Raw genomic sequence first — 19,646 nt, 5'->3', positions numbered from 1 at the left:
CAAAGATCCCTCCAACTTTCAGCTAAAGAAGAGTGTGGTGAGTGTTTTTGTTTTAAGCATCTCAAGCAAATCTGATTAAAATGTATCTTTTATTTGAACTATTGTATGTCATTAACACTTTCGTTTTCAAAAACATTCTGTAAAGTATCAGATATTAATAGTACTTTTTTGATCCATTTTAGATTTCCTCCCTGGCAACCATTGGACATGATACAAAACGGTGACATGGAACATCCTCGCCCGCATGTTCAGCGATGACGTTGGGAAGACCATCAATTGGAAAGGGGTGAATGGGGAAAAAGTCCTTCAGCCAGATGGTGTCAAAGACTCCGGTGTGCTGGAAATATCCCCCCAGTGAACAAACCTAATGTGTATGTGCAGTCAGGTTGAATATTTTCAGAATGAAAGATATGCACATTTTGGGCTGAAATTAATCGTGTTAAGTTTAAACTAAACCCCATATTATTTTCATCTAATTCTTGCTGCTCTTCGAGTTGCAGACGGCAATCTTGTTTTTTTTTCACTGTTGTGAATGGAATAATAATCTTCAACCAGTTACACAGAGACTTGTTGGTTCTCCAATAGCGATTGCTGTTAACCATGTCCACTGGGTTCTATTAAGTTCTATTAGGTTAGTTATATTAAAAGGTACAAATTGTTCTATAAGGGTAATATCTGTACATAAAACATGAAACCTTTCAAGAACTAGTTGTCTCATCATTATTAGTTGATAACTGTACAAGTCGAAAAATAATTGTTTGTCCTTTAATAAAAAACTGTTTTTGATATCATTTATGGTTGCATTTCTTTTTTCTATTGATGCATTTTAAATATATGTCGGTTAGCTATCAGATTTTTCTGTAGTTATTTTGAGTAATGGAGGATCCGGGCCAAATGAGCCGCTTTATGAACGGGTCCAAATTGAATATGAGCGGATAAGGGCCGTATCTGGTCTGAATCTTTGACCCGGAGCCGTTCCGGATACGGGTCGGATCTTTGACCCGTAGATGTTCCGGATCTGTGCCGGATCTGGTCTGGATCTTCGGCCCGTAGTCGTTCCGGATCTTCGACGTGCATCCGTTCCGGATCCGTCCCGCTGTGCATCTAGCCTCCGATCCGGACCCGTTTTGTGGATCCGTTCCGGAGCCTATGATACATCCTGGGCGGATCCGGAACGGAGTCAGTTTGCTATCTGGATGGAGTCACTGCAAATAAGGACTTTGCCTGGTTTGTATTGTTCAACACATTCTAAGGTCAAAACAATTGCATACAATTCAACTGTGTACACAGCCAGACAATTCAATATGCGTTTAAATATTTCAAAACTGTGACTAGGGACTGCAACAGCAGCTCCTGTACTGTATGTATCTCTTTTTTTTTTATCCATCTGTAAAAACATGCACATGCTCTGCATATTTTTCATCTGTGTATTCATAGAACTCATTCACTATCAGTATTATTTCAACTTACTTTAACTTGCAGCATCTCCCATGTCCACCTCTGGTTCTTTAAGTAACCACACAGGAGTTATTGGCCAAATGACAGTAGGGATAAGCTCTACATCAGAGACTCCTAAGCTTCTTGCTGCTGCTTCTCTTATCCAGCCCAAACTTGTCTTTGGTACTGTTTGCCTTTCCAACATGCTTGTAGGACTTTTTTAGTTGGATGATTATCTTCATGACCTCTCAGATTTATCCAATAATTAACCAACAGTTGTTTTATGTAAAGACACATTGGCATTTCTCTTGTTTCTACTTGGATGGCACACCGGTGATGTTCTTACTGCACCTATACACATTCTGAGGACCGTGGTCTGGATACCATCCAGCTGTTTAAGTGTAGTTTGTGATGCTGAACCATATGCTATACTATCATAATATAATCTGGCTTTAATTAAAGCTTTGTATATGTGTATCAGGGACGCAACTTCTGCTCCCCAGTCCAACCCGACCAGACATCTCAATACATTTATAACTTGTTTACACTCATTGCAGAGGCTCTAACCATAACCAATTCAAGACTTAGAGCCACTAGGTGGGCGAACGGGAGAACATGTTCGGACGCGTGTTCTTGCCACAAACAAATCCAATGTCCAGTGCGCTGTGTCTCTTTGATCCATTTATTCATCAGCAATGTCCAATATACTTGAATTAAATTAGTCTTACATGTTGCAGCACAAGACACCACAAGACAGGATATAGCCCGTGATCTTAACTGAAATGCACGAGAAGCAGGCTCGACCATGGTCAAAAACGATTGTGCTTCCCATCCACACACACACACCTGTTCCCATTAGCAGGCACTTACCTATATTCCCTTTGAGTTGAATGTGCCACCCTGTGTTCAAATAAAGGAACTACATGTCCGATTTACCCAGTGATTAGCTCAAACAACAAAACCCCAACTTTTGTGGTTAAATAAAGGTAGTCGTCTACAAAAAGAACAATATTTGCCTGTACAATGTAGTAAAGTAGAAAGAATCAAAGTAAAGATAACCTACATTTATTTAAATAAAAAAATTATAATGTTCAAGATTTCATGTGTGGAATTTAAATGCAATCTTAGCCATCTGAGGACAAAGTTGTCTATTGTATCCATCAGCTACGGGAATACATCATAAATTAACAATCGGTGATCTGCAACATTAGAACAGCTCTTGCATGGTATAACTTAACACTCGTAAAATAACTGTTCTTCACTATGACTACTTTTACTCTTGATGTCAGTGAGACACATGAGCAGCCTTGATGAACAAATCATACTTAAAGCTTTAGACCTCAGTGTGGATCAGATTTTCATTCACTTTTATTTACAATTGCTTCAGATGATTCTTTGACAGCATCATGTAGCACACCACCTACAATTTGACTGTGGGTCACCTCTAAAATCCAAAACAACGATCATTTTATCAAGTTGATGCAATTAAGAAAATACATGGAAAATATTAAATGAAGTAGTCAAAAAACAGAAGTTGTCTAATTGTAATGACAACATTACTGACTCAACAATACAGACTCAACAGTGTTCACATTCCACTCATATAAACAAATCGTAAATCAAAAACAAAGAGTGTCAAACATTTGCACGAACTGAACTCGAGAACTGAATTATCTTTTATGTTTTTTGTAAATACGAGGCTACTTGTCTGTATGCAATCTTATATGTCTTGCCAATTGAGACGCCTCAAAGTATGTTTTCCCTCAGGTCTTGCAGAGGTACGGCTTCTTCCCATTGTGGGCTCTTTTTATGTGAAGCAACAAGTGACAACTATATAAAAAATATTTTCCACGTTTTGCAATAAAATGGCTTCTCACCTGTGTGTCCTCATGTGGCGTATCAAGTGACCACTACATCGAAAATCCTTTCCACATGTTTTGCAAGAAAATGGCTTCTCGCCTGTGTGTGTTCTTAAGTGTTCTATCAAGTGACCACTACATCGAAAATCCTTTCCACATGTTTTGCAACAAAATGGCTTCTCACCTGTGTGTGTCCTCATGTGGACCATCAAGTCACGACTATATGGAAAATCTTTTCCACATGTTTTGCAAGAAAATGGCTTCTCACCTGTGTGTGTCCTCATGTGGACCATCAAGTCACTATTAAATCGAAAATCTTTTCCACATGTTTGGCAAGAATACGGCTTCTCATTTGTGTGGATTCTTATATGAGCCTTCAATGCTGATGTCTGACTGAATTGTTTCCCACAGTAGTTGCAAGAATGTGGCTTCTCACCTGTGTGTGTTCTCAGGTGTACATACAAATAAGACCTGGACTTGAAAGCTTTGCCACACGTTTCACATTGGAAAGGTGCTTTACCTGTTTGAGTAGTACAGCGAATCTTTAACAAGTTCACGTCGTCACAGTGACTTCTATTTTTGTGATGTCTTTTCTTTGGTTCTGGCTCTACATTTCTGGTTGATTCAGAGTCTTCATGCTCACTTCCTTTCTGATCTGGGCTCTCAGCTACATGAGAGATGCAAGAGAGGAGCTGGTGGTCAACTGTTGGTTCTGGTTCACTGTGGTCCCTTTCCTCACAAGTAGGAGTCAACATGAAGGTCTCAGTCTCCTGCTTCAGCTCAAGCTGCTCTCCCTCCTGACTGCTGCAGAGTTCCTCCTGTTCCTCTTTAATCTGTGGAGGCTCTGGGTCCTCTTGGTCCAGACTGGAGCTCCTCTCCTGAATACAGAGCTGCTGCTCACAGAGAACCTCCTCCTCATCCTCCTTACAGACATTTTGCTGTGGGAGCTCTGGAGGGACAGAGAACAAAAGGTTCAGAGAACAACGATTTCTCCTTCTTGAATACTGATCCTCAGGTGTTTCCCACCCAAAACTGTGATTAGTATCATGTTTTTCCTTCAAGTCATACAATGTGGCTCCTCACTTCTGAGTCCTTGTGCGTTTTCACCATGAGCCACTAGAATTGAATCGTCTCTCACACATTTTGCAAATACAAGGCTACTAGCCTGTACGCGATCTAGCATGCAACGCTAACTGAGACGCATCGACGTATCGTTTAACCGCGGATCTTGCAAAAAGTACGGCTTTTCGCTCGTGTGTGCTCTTCACATATGGACCAACATGGCACTACTACGTCTGAAATCTATGCCACATGTTTTGCAAGAATACAGCTTCTCCCGTGTGGGCTCTTATATTACTTTTCAGTTGTCCAACAGAATGTTCTCCCACAGGTGTTGCAGGAATATAGCTTCAAGTTCTCACTTGTATGGATTCTGGTATAAATGTTCAATGTCGATGTCTGACTGACTCTTTTCTCACAGACATTGCAAGAATGTGGCTTCTCAGATGTGTAGAAAGGAGCCTAGAACTTGAAATCTTTCCCACGTGTGTCACATTGGAATGACGCTTTTGGATCTCCTTCTCCAGTTGAATCTGAGGCTCCATGAGAGCTTTATTTCTAATCTTTGCTCTCGGCTTCATGAGAGTTGAGAGGAGCTGGTGGTTTTTTAAAAAAGATTTTTACTCCAAATATTTCTTCTGCTGCAGCACTTGGTCGCTCATTTAGAAACTCTCAAATACTTAACTTAGTGCATTGCTGCATAACAACAAATTAAATAAAACCTACGGTATCGTCTTCCAGGTATCTCTGCAGGTGCGTACAAGTAAGGCAACAAGCGTGTGTGTTGTGTTTTCTTCCACTGACACAGTTAGTCAGTTTAGAGCGGCGTTCTCGTTCTTCTCTTGGTTTAAATCGCTTGACTGGCGCATATCAAACTGCAAGCAGGTGCATGCTGCTGCCTACTGTACAGGAGTTTGAAATATCACATATTTTCACCACATTTCTTATGTCCTACCCACCAGCTCATGGGAGTATTCTTCGTACGTGGTTCAACAAAGTCGAGCAAATGTCCGATTATCCATCTTAAATTAGCGAGATGATTGAAATCAGGTTAACTCAGTTTCTCCACAGCAGATTCGTGCTGAAACGGTCTCGTTAATTCTAACCAGACGTCTGATGTTCTAACAGTAAAATCGCAAATAAACTCAGAGGAACCTCTTTTTATTTCTCCGCTGAGAAGAAGGAGATGATCATGAACGCATATGAGGAAGTCAATACCGTAAACATGGCAAAATCTAATGCTGCATTCACAGCAAACGATTTGCAACGTTTTTGGTGTGAACGCAGCTGAACACCGCCCCCGCTGCGAGACATAAGCTTCGCAAATATATCAGACAAGTTAAATGCGTCAGTGTTGGGAAAATGTATCGGCTAATTTGAAGTGCTTCATCACCCAAATCAATCAGATTATATTTATTTAAATGTGCCTGTTGGCAGTAGTATGCAAATTAATATATACTTATGAGGATATATTTACTGTATGTGCATATGTATCATGTACAATATATGTGTATATTCATGTATATGTAGATTACCATGTAACTAGGAGTTTGAATATGTGTATGGACGGATCAGTTGTATTATTCATAAGAATAATTTTTAATCAATTGAAGCAGTGAAAATAAATTGTGTGTGATTCTCTGTATTCTTATCACGATCACCTTAATCATGTTCTACAATAATGACATGTATGGTACACTAATAACACTGTCATACAATTATGAATGCTTTCAACATATCCATAAGTTTCTTAAGCGCTAAATAAACTTAAGAACAGCACGGCATGCAGCGGCAGATAGTCCATGCAGTCTTTGAGATGGGCAATGGGGGTGTGGTGTTCAATGTACGGCTCGAGAAGCTCCCGTAAATAAGTGAGTCCTTGGGTACATCCCAAGTCTCTAAATTGTCGTTTCCTCGCTCCTTGATCGAACCGGAAGTGGTTCTGCGCCGCCATCTTGACGGCCGTCCCAAAGCTCTTATTCTGCTCGGAGGAGCGAGGATCGAGGAGCTAGGAGGGAAATCGGAGGAGCCATGATTGAGGAGCCCTGAGAGCAGGCTTCCAGGAAGTGTTTTAACGCTGGACACGCCCCCTCGCTGTTCATCTGTTATGTGATTAGACGCTGCAGCTGAGCGGACTGATCGCTGGAGTTTCATACCAGAGACGATCACAGATTAAACTCAAGCTATATATTATATCTGTTTTCTTATTCACCATCTGGTTAAAATATGTTCATTGTAGGTCTGAATAATAAAAGGACCACAAACAACTGTCTTCAAAGATTTTAACTGTTGTTTCCCTCAATAACTTGTACTATGTATGTCATTAAAATCAGAGAGAGCTGGAAAGAGGAAACACTTTTTACAACACGTAATGAAGAGAAAACATATTTATATTGTGGGTTATTTTATAATGATGTCACAATCAGAATTTCAAAACATACCGACGTAAAAAATAAATAAATAAGACGCATTCCACCGGTAGAAATGGATCCTGCGCGTATAAGCAGGACACATCACAGTATATAAATACTCAATGCAGTTTATTAAACGGTAACAGACGACAGAGAAAACATCTCCACTCTGACACTCATGATAACTTTGTCTTTATTAATGTAAGTCGTAGTTTAACACCATTAAATCAACTGAAAACATTTTTATCAATATTTTAAGTGCATTTTTATTGGAATGTTCGCTAAAAACTCTCCGGACAAAACTCCGTCAGCTGTTAAAGCGACTGACAGCTGATCAGATGTGATCCGCTGTCAGTCGGCCGCAGTCATCATAAACCGACGTCGCTTCACGTGACGCTTCAGAGGAAAGGACGTCTCATGTCTATTAAAACATATTTCCTTGCGTCTTCTCTCCCTGCTTGGTTTCCTTGCGTCTCTCTATGTATCCATGGTGGGAGGGACTAAGACGCAAGGAAAAGACGCAAGTGAGGGAAACGGGGATGCAATTTAGAGACTTGGGATGTACCCCTTGTCGGCAGAATCGATAGCGCTCGTACAGGAAGTCATGATGGTGTGAGAACGGATCTTGACGATCTGGAAGAACTCTCTTCCTATAAAACTAATAAAACTAATATCGCTCCTTCATCAATGAGGAAGGGAGCTGCCTTTTTTGTCCGGTGGAAGTGGCCAGCTTATCCAGTGAATTTCAGTTAGCCTGCGCAGGAGCAGGTTTACATTTTAGGCTGTGTTGCTATGGTGATTTTTCTAAACTTGCTTCGAGGAATCGAAAAGCCTGACCTACGTCATCTTATCCTGAAAATTAGCCAGCTAACTCAGTAAGCCAGGTACGAAGAAAAGGGCCCTGTGTAATATTAAAAAAACATTCAAGTCTACAACCCTCACCATCCACCATAAGAGAAAAGTCAAAGTTATGAGCCTACTGCTTCAAGAGTGGGTCTGTTGAGGTGGAGCTATTTCATTTTTACCATTTTTCACACTGATGCATAGTTTAACAAAACATTATATTGAAGGCACTATCAATTTGTGTTTGTAAAAAGCTTCATCAGCAAAGTAACTTGTGGTTAAATAAAGTCTAATAAAATAAAGTCTACAAAAAGTACAATATTTATCCGTAAAATGTAGTAAAATAGAGAGAATCAAAGTAAAAAGAACCTACATTTATTTAAATAAAAAAATTATAATGTTCAAGATTTCAATGTGTGGAAATCTTAGCCATCTGAGGACAAAGTTGTACGTCATTACAGTATTTGAGTACATGCAGTTGGTTTCCACCACAGCTTGTTCAACATGAGGCCGCCCCACTGATCAAACTATCGTATCCATCAGCTACGGGAATAAATCATAAATTAACAATCGGCAGTCGGTGAGCTGCAACATTAGAACACCTATTGCATGGTGTAAATAACCCCATGGAAGGTTTATTGTATTGTGTTGATTGCCTGCTTTGCATTTGTCTTATTGGTTCTTGACGTATGCCTAGATTATATTGTATGAAGAGTTTATAGAGGCTTTGTGTTACTTTCACTTAAATAGATAAATTTTACCTTTATTTTGAAAAGGTAAAAGGAAGTGCAGATTTGTTTTATGTTTGAACTTTAACTTGACGGTATGGCCACAGAGTTTGTCGTCATGGACAAATGCTCCGTAACAAAGTGTAATAGTTTAATGGACCCGTATGAGGCTAATGCTTTTACGGTGGTGATAGTACAAGTTAAATGGATGTATTTTGACCCAAAGGAAGAACAATAAAGGAGTAATTTCACCAGCAGTAAGTTTCACGCCACTTCATATACGGGGATCCGTTACACATGGTATAACTTTACACTCGTAAAAGAACTGTTCTTCACTATGACTACTTTTACTCTTGATGTCAGTGAGACACATGAGCAGCCTTGATGAACAAATCATACTAAAAGCTTTAGACCTCAGTGTGGATCTGGTATTCATCACCTCAAAGTTTTATTATCAGATACATACATGAGGTAAAAAAAACACAACTGCATTTTGTTGCCCACTTCCTTTCGAGCACGGATCCTTACTTTTCATTCACTTTACAATTGTTTCGGCTGATTATTTGACAGCATCATGTAGCACACTGTGGGTCACCTCTAAAATCCAAAACGACAATAATTTTATCAAGTTGATGCAATTAAGAAAATACATGGAAAATATTAAATGAGGTAGTCAAAAAACAGAAGTTGTCTAATTGTAATGACAACATTACTGTCTCAACAATACAGAGAGAGGGTTTCTCAGCCTCAACAGTGTTTACATTCCACTCATATTACTGAAGTGTACTCTAAAAACAAAGAGTGTCAAATATTTGCACGAACTAAAAACGAGAACTGAATTATCTTTTATGTTTTTGCAAATACGAGGCTACTTGTCTGTATGCAATCTTATATGTCTTGCCAATTGAGACGCCTCAAAGTATGTTTTCCCTCAGGTCTTGCAGAGGTACTGTTACATCCAACATCTTTTCCACATGTTTTGCAAGGAAATGGCTTCTCACCTGTGTGTCCTCATGTGGACCATCAAGCCACTACTATATGGAAAATCTTTTCCACATGTTTTGCAACAAAATGTCTTCTCACCCGTGTGTGTTCTCATGTGGACCATCAAGCCACTACTATATGGAAAATCTTTTCCACATGTTTTGCAACAAAATGGCTTCTCGCCTGTGTGTGTTCTCATGTGAACAATCAAGTCACGATTACGTCCAAAATCCTTTCCACATGTTTTGCAAGAAAATGGCTTCTCACCTGTGTGTGTCCTCATGTGGGCCATCAAGATACTACTATAAGGAAAATCTTTTCCACATGTTTTGCAACAAAATGGCTTCTCACCTGTGTGTATCCTCATATGGACCATCAAATCACTACTACATCGAAAATCGTTTCCACATGTTTGGCAAGAATATGGCTTCTCATTTGTGTGGATTCTTATATGAGCCTTCAATGCTGATGTCCGACTGAATTGTTTACCACAGTAGTTGCAAGAATGTGGCTTCTCACCTGTGTGTCTTCTCATGTGTACATACAAATAAGACCTGGACTTGAAAGCTTTGCCACACGTGTCACATTGGAAAGGTGCTTTACCTGTTTGAGTAGTACGGCGAATCTTTAACAAGTTCCCGTCGTCACAGGGACTTCTATTTTTGTGATGTCTTTTCTTTGGTTCTGGCTCTACATTTCTGGTTGATTCAGAGTCTTCATGCTCACTTCCTTTCTGATCTGGGCTCTCAGCTACATGAGAGATGCAAGAGAGGAGCTGGTGGTCAACTGTTGGTTCTGGTTCACTGTGGTCCCTTTCCTCACAAGTAGGAGTCAACATGAAGGTCTCAGTCTCCTGCTTCAGCTCAAGCTGCTCTCCCTCCTGACTGCTGCAGAGTTCCTCCTGTTCCTCTTTAATCTGTGGAGGCTCTGGGTCCTCTTGGTCCAGACTGGAGCTCCTCTCCTGAATACAGAGCTGCTGCTCACAGAGAACAACCTCCTCCTCCTCACAGACATGTTGATGTGGGAGCTCTGGAAGGACAGAGAACAAAAGGCATTAGGTACAACTGTGATGGTAAAGAATAAAATGCCGACAGCTTCCGCAGGAGAATACAAACATCAGTATTGGATAAAATATTTTTACTTTTTCAATCTTCTTCCCTCACACTGGAGAGAGTTGCTCAAGTGTACAATAGAATATTAAGAGCAAGCACAATGTTCTGGCTATATAATGTTAACATTACGTGAATAATTAAATACAACCGTAGACACGAAATTGATGACTCAAATATATCTTATTCCACTGTAGCAAAAAGTTGAACTATTTTAACTTTGGACGGCAAGTGTACCGTGAAGTGTTCTCTGGCTGCTTCACCTCATTGTACCAACCTGTTCTCATCTGCTGTCTACCATCTGCTTGAATCCACGTGACTGCAGTAATAATTAATACCAGTACATTACATCGAATTCCTCTCTGTAGTGAAATTAAAATGATTACATTTCACACACCTATCCTGTGTAGTTTTATTTCAGGTTTCCAAACGATGTCCAACAGTCTGCGCTGACGGTCAACCTCTTCCTGGTACTCAAAGATAGTTGTTTTAAAAACTCCGAATATTTCCTCAGCAGCAGCAGATAGTCGCTCGTTGACAAACTCTCTCAAAAACTCAACTGACGACATTGTTGTTTTACCTCCGCAACGACAACAATATCGTTTCCCCGCTAACTGAACGGCTAACGGCTCGTGTTGTTTACTTCCGCTGGATTGCACACTGTCAAACGTCGACAGTAGAAGCGAGTTCTACTTCTTCTTCTTCTTCTTCTTCTTCTTCTACTTCTTCTTCTGTGGTGTTTAACGGCAGCTTGCATCCTTTTTGTTGCATTACTGCCATCTTTCGGTTCCCAACTACTAGACTTTCCCCATCAGTCCTGTTGCTCGCAAAATGTTTGTCAAGCACCTTCTTCCCAGCTTACTAGATGCCCACTCTAGTATATTACTTAGCTCTCTTCCTTTCATTCAGATTCAGATTCAACTTTATTGTCATTGCACATAGTACAAGTACTATGACAACGAAATGGAGTTTGCATCTGTCCAGAGTGCAAAAGAGAAGCAGTTGAAGACAGCAATGAAGACGGCATGAACATATATATATATATATATATATATATATATATATATATATATATATATATATATATATATATATATATATATATATATATATATATATATACACACACACACATGTCATACATACATACATACACACATACACATACATACATATGGGAAGGTGTCTGGTGTTAGTAAGGGAGAGGGGTTGGTAGTGGTGATGAGATGGGGGCTGTCACCGTGATGCAGAGTTAAGCTCAACCTCCGTTCCATTGATATGGATGGGGGAGTGTGTGCAGCGCTTTGTCTTCCTGAAGTCCACAATGAGCTCCTTGGTCTTTTTGGTGTTGAGGGTCAGGTTGTTGTTGGCGCACCACCCGCCAGGTGCCGGACCTCCTCCCTGTAGGCCGACTCATCGTTGTTAATGATGAGGCCCACCACCGTTGTGTCGTCTGCAAACTTGATGATGGTATTGGAACCATGTACAGGCGTGCAGTCATATTTCATGCCTTATCTTTCCATTTCTCCCAGCATGCCCCTCCTTTCTGAGCTGTGTCTAGTACAGGTGGTGATAACATGTTGTACACTTTCTGGTGGCAGTGTTCACAAAGACCGGTTGGATGCTTCCCTATCACGTGTAATGTGCTGCGTAGATTGCTGTATCCAATTTTTTATTTCGACATTGAAACTTCTTCTCTCCTGTTTCCTACCCTGTATCTTACACTGTTCATTTTATTCTGAATTGAATGTAGGTGTCTCCCCCTCGTCTCCTGATCCCACAGTTGTTGCCATACTCTGATGATATTTTTTCCTGATGATGCTCTTTCCCTCTGCTTTGGATAACTTGATATCAATGCGTCTTCTCTCGGTTTAAATCGCTTGACTGTGGATATCAAACTGCTAGCAGGTGCATGCTGCTGCCTAGTGTACAGGAGTTTGAAATATCACATATTTTTACCATACTTCTTATGTCCTACACAGCCTTGTGTTGTATTAAAAATAACATGCAAGTCTATAACCCTCACCATCCACCATAAGAGAAAAGTCAAAGCTATGGGCCTGTAGCTACAAGAGTGGGTCTGTTGAGGTGGAGCTATTTCATTTTTACCATTTTTCCCACTGATGTATAGTTTAACAAGAAATACTATGGAAGGCACTATCCATTTTTTTTTAAATAGCTTAATAAACAAAGTAACCTTCGTGGTTAAATAAAGGTAGTTGTCTACAAAAAGTACAATATTTGCCTGTAAAATGTATGGTAGTAAAGTAGATAATAATAATAATGCATTTAATTTATATTGCGCTTTTCATGGTACTCAAAGACACTTTACACAACATTTTTAAATCATCCTAAAAGCTATACAATAAAACAAATTAAATAAATGAAAACAATAAGAACATAGAGCACAGTCTCACATTAAAAGCAGTTCTGAAGAGGTGGGTTTTGATTTGTGATTTGAATATGGAAAGGTCAGTGCAGTCTTGGATGAGTTTGGGGAGAGAGTTCCAGAGGGACGGGGCCGCTATGGAGAGGGCTCTGTCACCCCATGTCCGGTGCTTGTTCCTATGGGGGGTGGACAGGAGGTTGGCATCAGAGGAGCGGAGCTGACGGGATGGAGTGTGGTGGTGGAGCAGGTCGGTGAGGTAGGAGGGAGCCTCCTACATGACTCCGAGGTTGCGGATGTGTGGGGAGGGAGACAGAGTGGAGTTGTCAATGGTGATGCAGAAGTTGTGACTAGTTTTGGTGAGAGATTTGGGAGAGGCAGAGACAATCCGTCCCGGAGACAAAACCTCCGTACCAAGTGGCAGTTGCTAATGAGCTTTGAGTGCTTTGGCAAAGGTCATCAATACAGTGAACGCCTCTAATCTTTCACGGCTTTTATTGAGATTGTGAAAAGGTGGAGAAAAGCAATGTGACTGAAAACAGAAAACTATGTTTACATTTTTTTATTCATACTTTAATGTGCTGCACAATAGGCCTGCAATTCCAGAATATTGATTATGTCACAAGATTCAAAAATACATTTCTTTATATAAAGCTAACAATGACTCCAAATGAAGGAACACATGAAACAACCTCAGATTATCTTAATAGTGAAATCATGCAAGTAAATTGTCTAACTTTTTAATAAAATATCCATCCAGTATATCCATCCACTTTAATCCACTTATTTTGGATTGCGGGCAGCAGGCTAGGTATTACTGGTGTTCCTCTCCCCAGCAACAGTTTCCAGCTCCTACTGGAGAACCTTGAGATGTTCCCAGCTCAGCTCCTTCTTCACCACAACGGTCCAGTACAACACACGGATCGCTGCTGACTGCACCAAAACCCCAAACTGTCCATCATGCCCCAAACATTAGATCACAAACATGTATTGTGTAGCCAACGCCCCTTTGGGCACTGATTATGCTGATTTATTGACAACACTATGTAGAACATCATCTACGATTAATGTTAGTGTGTCACCTCTTAAAATCCAAACAACATGAAGTATATCAAGTTGATGCAAAAGAAAAATACAAAATTAAATGTTGCAAAAAAAAAAGAAAAAAAAAGAGGCGACTAATTAGCAGGATGACAACCTAACTGATCCCCAAAAAACTCCAGAGTTTATCACCCTAAACATCGGAGTTCACAAACGACTGAGGTGGTGCAATACCTGTGTAACATAACTTTGTAAATACAATTTTAAAACGGCAAATCCCTTTGAGCACTGATCCTTACTTTTCATTCACTTTAATTTACAATTGCTTCGGCTGATTCTTTGACAGCACCAAGTAGCACACCACCTACAATTTGTCTGTGGGTTACCTCTAAAATCAAAAACAACAATAATTTTATCAAGTTGACGCAATTACAAAATACATGAAAATATTAAATGAGGTAGTCAAAAAACAGAAGTTGTCTAATTGTAATGACAACATTACTGACTCAACAATACAGAGAGAGGGTTTCTCAGCCTCAACAGTGTTCACATTTCACTCATATTACTGAAGTGTATTCTAAAAACAAAGTGTCAAACATTTGCACGAACTGAACTCGAGAACTGAATTATCTTTTATGTTTATTTGCAAATCCGAGGCTACTTGTCTGTATGAAATCTTATGTCTTGCCAATTGAGACGCATCAAAGTATGTTTTCCCTCAGGTCTTGCAGAGGTACGGCTTCTCCCCAGTGTGAACTCTTTTTATGTGAAGCAACAAGTTACGATTACGTCCAAAATCCTTTCCACATGTTTTGCACGAAAATGGCTTCTCACCTGTGTGTGTCCTCATGTGGACCATCAACTCACTACTATATCGAAAAGCTTTTCCACATGTTTTACAAGAAAATGGCTTCTCGCCTGTGTGTGTCCTCATGTGGACCATCAAGTGACTACTATATCGAAAATCTTTTTCACATGTTTTGCAAGAATACGGCTTCTCATTTGTGTGAATTCTTATATGAGCCTTCAATGCTGATGTCAAACTGAATTGTTTCCCACAGTCGTTGCAACAAAATAGCTTCTCACCTGTGTGGATTCTTATATGAGCATTCAATGTTGATATCCGACTGAATTGTTTCCCACAGTAGTTGCAAGAATACGGCTTCTCACCTGTGTGTGTTCTCATGTGTACATACAAATAAGACCTGAACTTGAAAGCTTTACCACACATGTCACATTGGAAAGGTGCTTTACCTGTTTGAGTAGTACGGCGAATCTTTAACAAGTTCCCATCGTCACAGTGACTTCTATTTTTGTGATGTCTTTTCTTTGGTTCTGGCTCTACATTTCTGGTTGATTCAAAGTCTTCATGCTCACTTCCTTTCTGATCTGGGCTCTCAGCTACATGAGAGATGCAAGAGAGGAGCTGGTGGTCAACTGTTGGTTCTGGTTCACTGTGGTCCGCTTCCTCACAAGTAGGAGTCAACATGAAGGTCTCAGTCTCCTGCTTCAGCTCAAGCTGCTCTCCCTCCTGACTGCTGCAGAGTTCCTCCTGTTCCTCTTTAATCTGTGGAGGCTCTGGGTCCTCTTGGTCCAGACTGGAGCTCCTCTCCTGAATACAGAGCTGCTGCTCACAGAGAACCTCCTCCTCCTCCTCCTCCTCCTTACAGACATGTTGCAGTGAGTGCTCTGGAGGGACAGAGAACAAAAGGCATGAGGTACAACTGTGATGGTAAAGAAGAAAATGCCAACAGTGCATTCACATGAAACCAGGCATTCAGCACACCGGCTATCCTGACAGTGGACGAGGACAGGATGGTACAGTTGGGTGAACTCGGAGGAGAATACCAACATCAGTATTGGATAAAATATTTTAACTTTTCTTCTTCCCTCACACTGGAGAGAATATTAAGAGCAAGCACAATGTTCTGGCTATATAATGTTAACATTCATTCACAATGTTAACAACATGAATAATTAAATAAAACCGTAGACACGAAATTGATGACTCAAATATATCTTATTCCACTGTAGCAAAAAGTTGAACTATTTTAACTTTGGACGGCAAGTGTACCGTGAAGTGTTCTCTGGCTGCTTCACCTCATTGTACCAACCTGTTCTCATCTGCTGTCTACCATCTGCATGAATCCACGTGACTGCAGTAATAATTAATACCAGTACATTACATTGAATTCCTCTCTGTAGTGGAACTAAAATGATTAAATTTCACACACCTATCCTGTGTAGCTTTATTTCAGGTTTCCAAACGATGTCCAACAGTCTGCGCTGACGGTCAACCTCTTCCTGGTACTCAAAGATAGTTGTTTTAAAAACTCTGAATATTTCCTCAGCAGCAGCAGATAGTCGCTCCTTGACAAACTCTCAAATACTCAACTGACGACATTGTTGTTTTACCTCCGCAACGACAACAATATCGTTTTCCAGCTAACGGCTCGTGTTGATTACTTCCGCTGGATTCCACACTGTCAAACGTCCGACAGAAGAGAGTTATTCTTCTTCTACTACTTCTTCTGTGGTGTTTACTAGATCCCCACTCTAGTATATTACTTATCTCTCTTCCTTTCATTCCTGTCTTTCCATTTCTCCCAGCATGCCCCTCCTTTCTGAGCTGTGTCTAGTACAGGTGGTGATAACATGTTGTACACTTTCTGGTGGCAGTGTTCACAAAGACCGGTTGATGCTTCCCTATCACGTGTAATGTGCTGCGTAGATTGTTGTATCCAATTTTTTATTTTGACATTGAAACTTCTTCTCTCCTGTTTCCTCCCCTGTATCTTACACTGTTCACTTTATTCTGAATTGAATGTAGGTGTCTCCCCCTCGTCTCCCGGTCCCACAGTTGTTGCCATACTCTGATGATATTTTTTCCTGATGATGCTCTTTCCCTCTGCTTTGGATAACTTGATATTAATGCGTCTTCTCTCGGTTTAAATCGCTTGACTGTTGAAATCAAACTGCTAGCAGGTGCATGCTGCTGCCTAGTGTACAGGAGTTTGAAATATCACATATTTTCACCATATTTCTTATGTCCTACACAGCCTTGTGTTGTATTAAAAAAAACATGCAAGTCTATAACCCTCACCATCCACCATAAGAGAGAAGTCAAAGCTATGGGCCTGTAGCTACAAGAGTGGGTCTGTTGAGGTGGAGCTATTTAATTTTTACCATTTTTCACACTGATGTGACTGTTTAACAAGAAATGATATTGAAGGCACTATCAATTTTTGTTTGTAAAAAGCTTAATAAACAAAATAACCTTTGTGGTTGAACAAAGGTAGTTGTCTACAAAAAGTACAATATTTGTCTGTAAAATGTAGTAAAGTAGAAAGAATCAAAGTAAAAATAACCTACATTTATTGAAATAAAAAAAACTAATGTTCAAGATTTCGTGTGGAATCCGAGGACAAAGTTGTACGTCATTACAGTATTTGAGTACATGCAGTTACATATAACCACAGCTTGTTCAACATGAGGCCGCCCCACTGATCAAACTATCGTATCCATCATCTACGGGAATGAATCATAAAATTAACAATCTGCAGTCGGTGAGCTGCAACATTAGAACACCTCTTGCATGGTATAACTTAACACTCGTAAAATAACTGTTCTTCACTATGACTACTTTTACTCTTGATGTCAGTGAGACACATGAGCAGCCTTGATGAACATATACTTAAAGCTTTAGACCTCAGTGTGGATCTGGTACTCATCACCTCAAAGTTTTATTATCAGATACATACATGAGGTAAAAAAAACACAACTGCATTTTGCTGCACACTTCCCTTCGAGCACCGATCCTGACTTTTCATTCACTTTTCTTTACAATTGCTTCGGCTGATTCTTTGACAGCACCACATAGCACACCACCTACAATTTGTCTGTGGATCACCTCTAAAATCCAAAACAACGATAATTTTATCAAGTTGACCCAATTACAAAATACATGAAAATATTAAATGAGGTAGTCAAAAAACAGAAGTTGTCTAATTGTAATGACAACATTACTGACTCAACAATACAGAGAGAGGGTTTCTCAGCCTCAACAGTGTTCACATTCCACTCATATTACTGAAGTGTATTCTAAAAACAAAGAGTGTCAAATATTTGCACAAACTGAACTCGAGAACTGAATTATCTTTTTTGTATTTTGTAAATATGAGGCTACTTGTCTGTATGCAATCTTATATGTCTTGCCAATTGAGACGCATCAAAGTATGTTTTCCCTCAGATCTTGCAGAGGTACGGCTTCTCCCCAGTGTGGGCTCTTCTTATGTGAACCAACAAGTTACTATTACATCCAACATATTTTCACATTTTTTGCAAGAATTTGGCTTCTCATTTGTGTGGATTCTTATATGAGCCTTCAATGTTGATGTCTGACTGAATTGTTTCCCACAGTCGTTGCAAGAATGTGACTTCTCACCTGTATGTCCTCATGTGGCGTGACAAGTGACCACTACATCGAAAATCCTTTCCACATGTTTTGCAAGAAAATGGTTTCTCACCTGTGTGTGTCCTCATGTGGACCATCAAGCCACAACTACATGAAAAATCTTTTCCACAGTCGTTGCAACAAAATGGCTTCTTACCTGTGTGTGTTCTCAGGTGTATATACAAATACGACCTGAACTTGAAAGCTTTACCACACGTGTCACATTGGAAAGGTGCGTTACTTGTTTGCGTAGTACGGCGAATCTTTAACAAGTTCACGTTGTCACAGTGACTTCTATTTTTGTGATGTATTTTCTTTGGTTCTGGCTCTACATTTCTGGTTGATTCAAAGTCTTCATGCTCACTTCCTTTCTGATCTGGGCTCTCAGCTACATGAGAGATGTAAAAGAGGAGCTGGTGGTCAACTGTTGGTTCTGGTTCACTGTGGTCCCTTTCCTCACAAGTAGGAGTCAACATGAAGGTCTCAGTCTCCTGCTTCAGCTCAAGCTGCTCTCCCTCCTGACTGCTGCAGAGTTCCTCCTGTTCCTCTTTAATCTGTGGAGGCTCTGGGTCCTCTTGGTCCAGACTGGAGCTCCTCTCCTGAATACAGAGCTGCTGCTCACAGAGAACCTCCTCCTCCTCCTCCTCCTCCTCCTCCTTACAGACATGTTGCAGTGAGTGCTCTGGAGGGACAGAGAACAAAAGGCATGAGGTACAACTGTGATGGTAAAGAAGAAAATGCCAACAGTGCATTCACATGAAACCAGGCATTCAGCACACCGGCTATCCCGACAGTGGACGAGGACATGATCGTACAATTGGGTGAACCAATTTCAATCTTCTTTCCTCACACTGGAGAGAGTTGCTTAAGTTTGCAATATAATATTAAGAACAAGCACAATGTTCTGGTTATATAACGTTAACATTCCGTGAATAATTAAATAAAAACGTCGACACGAAATAGATGACTCAATTAAGTTATATCGTATTCCATCGTGGCAAAAAAGCTGAACTATTCTCACCTCACTGTACCAACCTGTTCTCATCTGCTGTCTACCATCTGTATGAATTCACGTGACTGCAGTAATAATTGCAGTAAAACATTACATTGAATTCCTCTCTGTAGTGAAATTATAATGATTACATTTCACACACCTATCCTGTGTAGCTTTATTTCAGGTTTCCAAACGATGTCCAACAGTCTGCGCTGACGGTCAACCTCTTCCTGGTACTCAAAGATAGTTGTTTTAAAAACTCTGAATATTTCCTCAGCAGCAGCTGATAGTCGCTCGTTGACAAACTCTCTCAAATACTCAACTGACGACATTGTTGTTTTA

General features: G+C 40.2%; 1 protein-coding gene across 1 annotated transcript in view; it reads left to right on the top strand.

Annotated features, from left to right (window-relative positions):
• Positions 1-19,646, top strand: part of naaladl1 (N-acetylated alpha-linked acidic dipeptidase like 1) — a gene marked incomplete at both ends in the record, with an annotated part of 39,535 nt that overhangs the window by 13,267 nt on the left and 6,622 nt on the right. The window lies entirely within an intron of this gene.

Source organism: Taurulus bubalis (genome assembly GCF_910589615.1).
Source record: "Taurulus bubalis genome assembly, chromosome: 8".
NCBI classification, from domain to species: Eukaryota; Metazoa; Chordata; class Actinopteri; order Perciformes; family Cottidae; genus Taurulus; species Taurulus bubalis.
The sequence above is the reverse complement of the archived record's forward strand: the minus strand, read 5'-3'. Positions and strand labels throughout refer to the sequence as shown.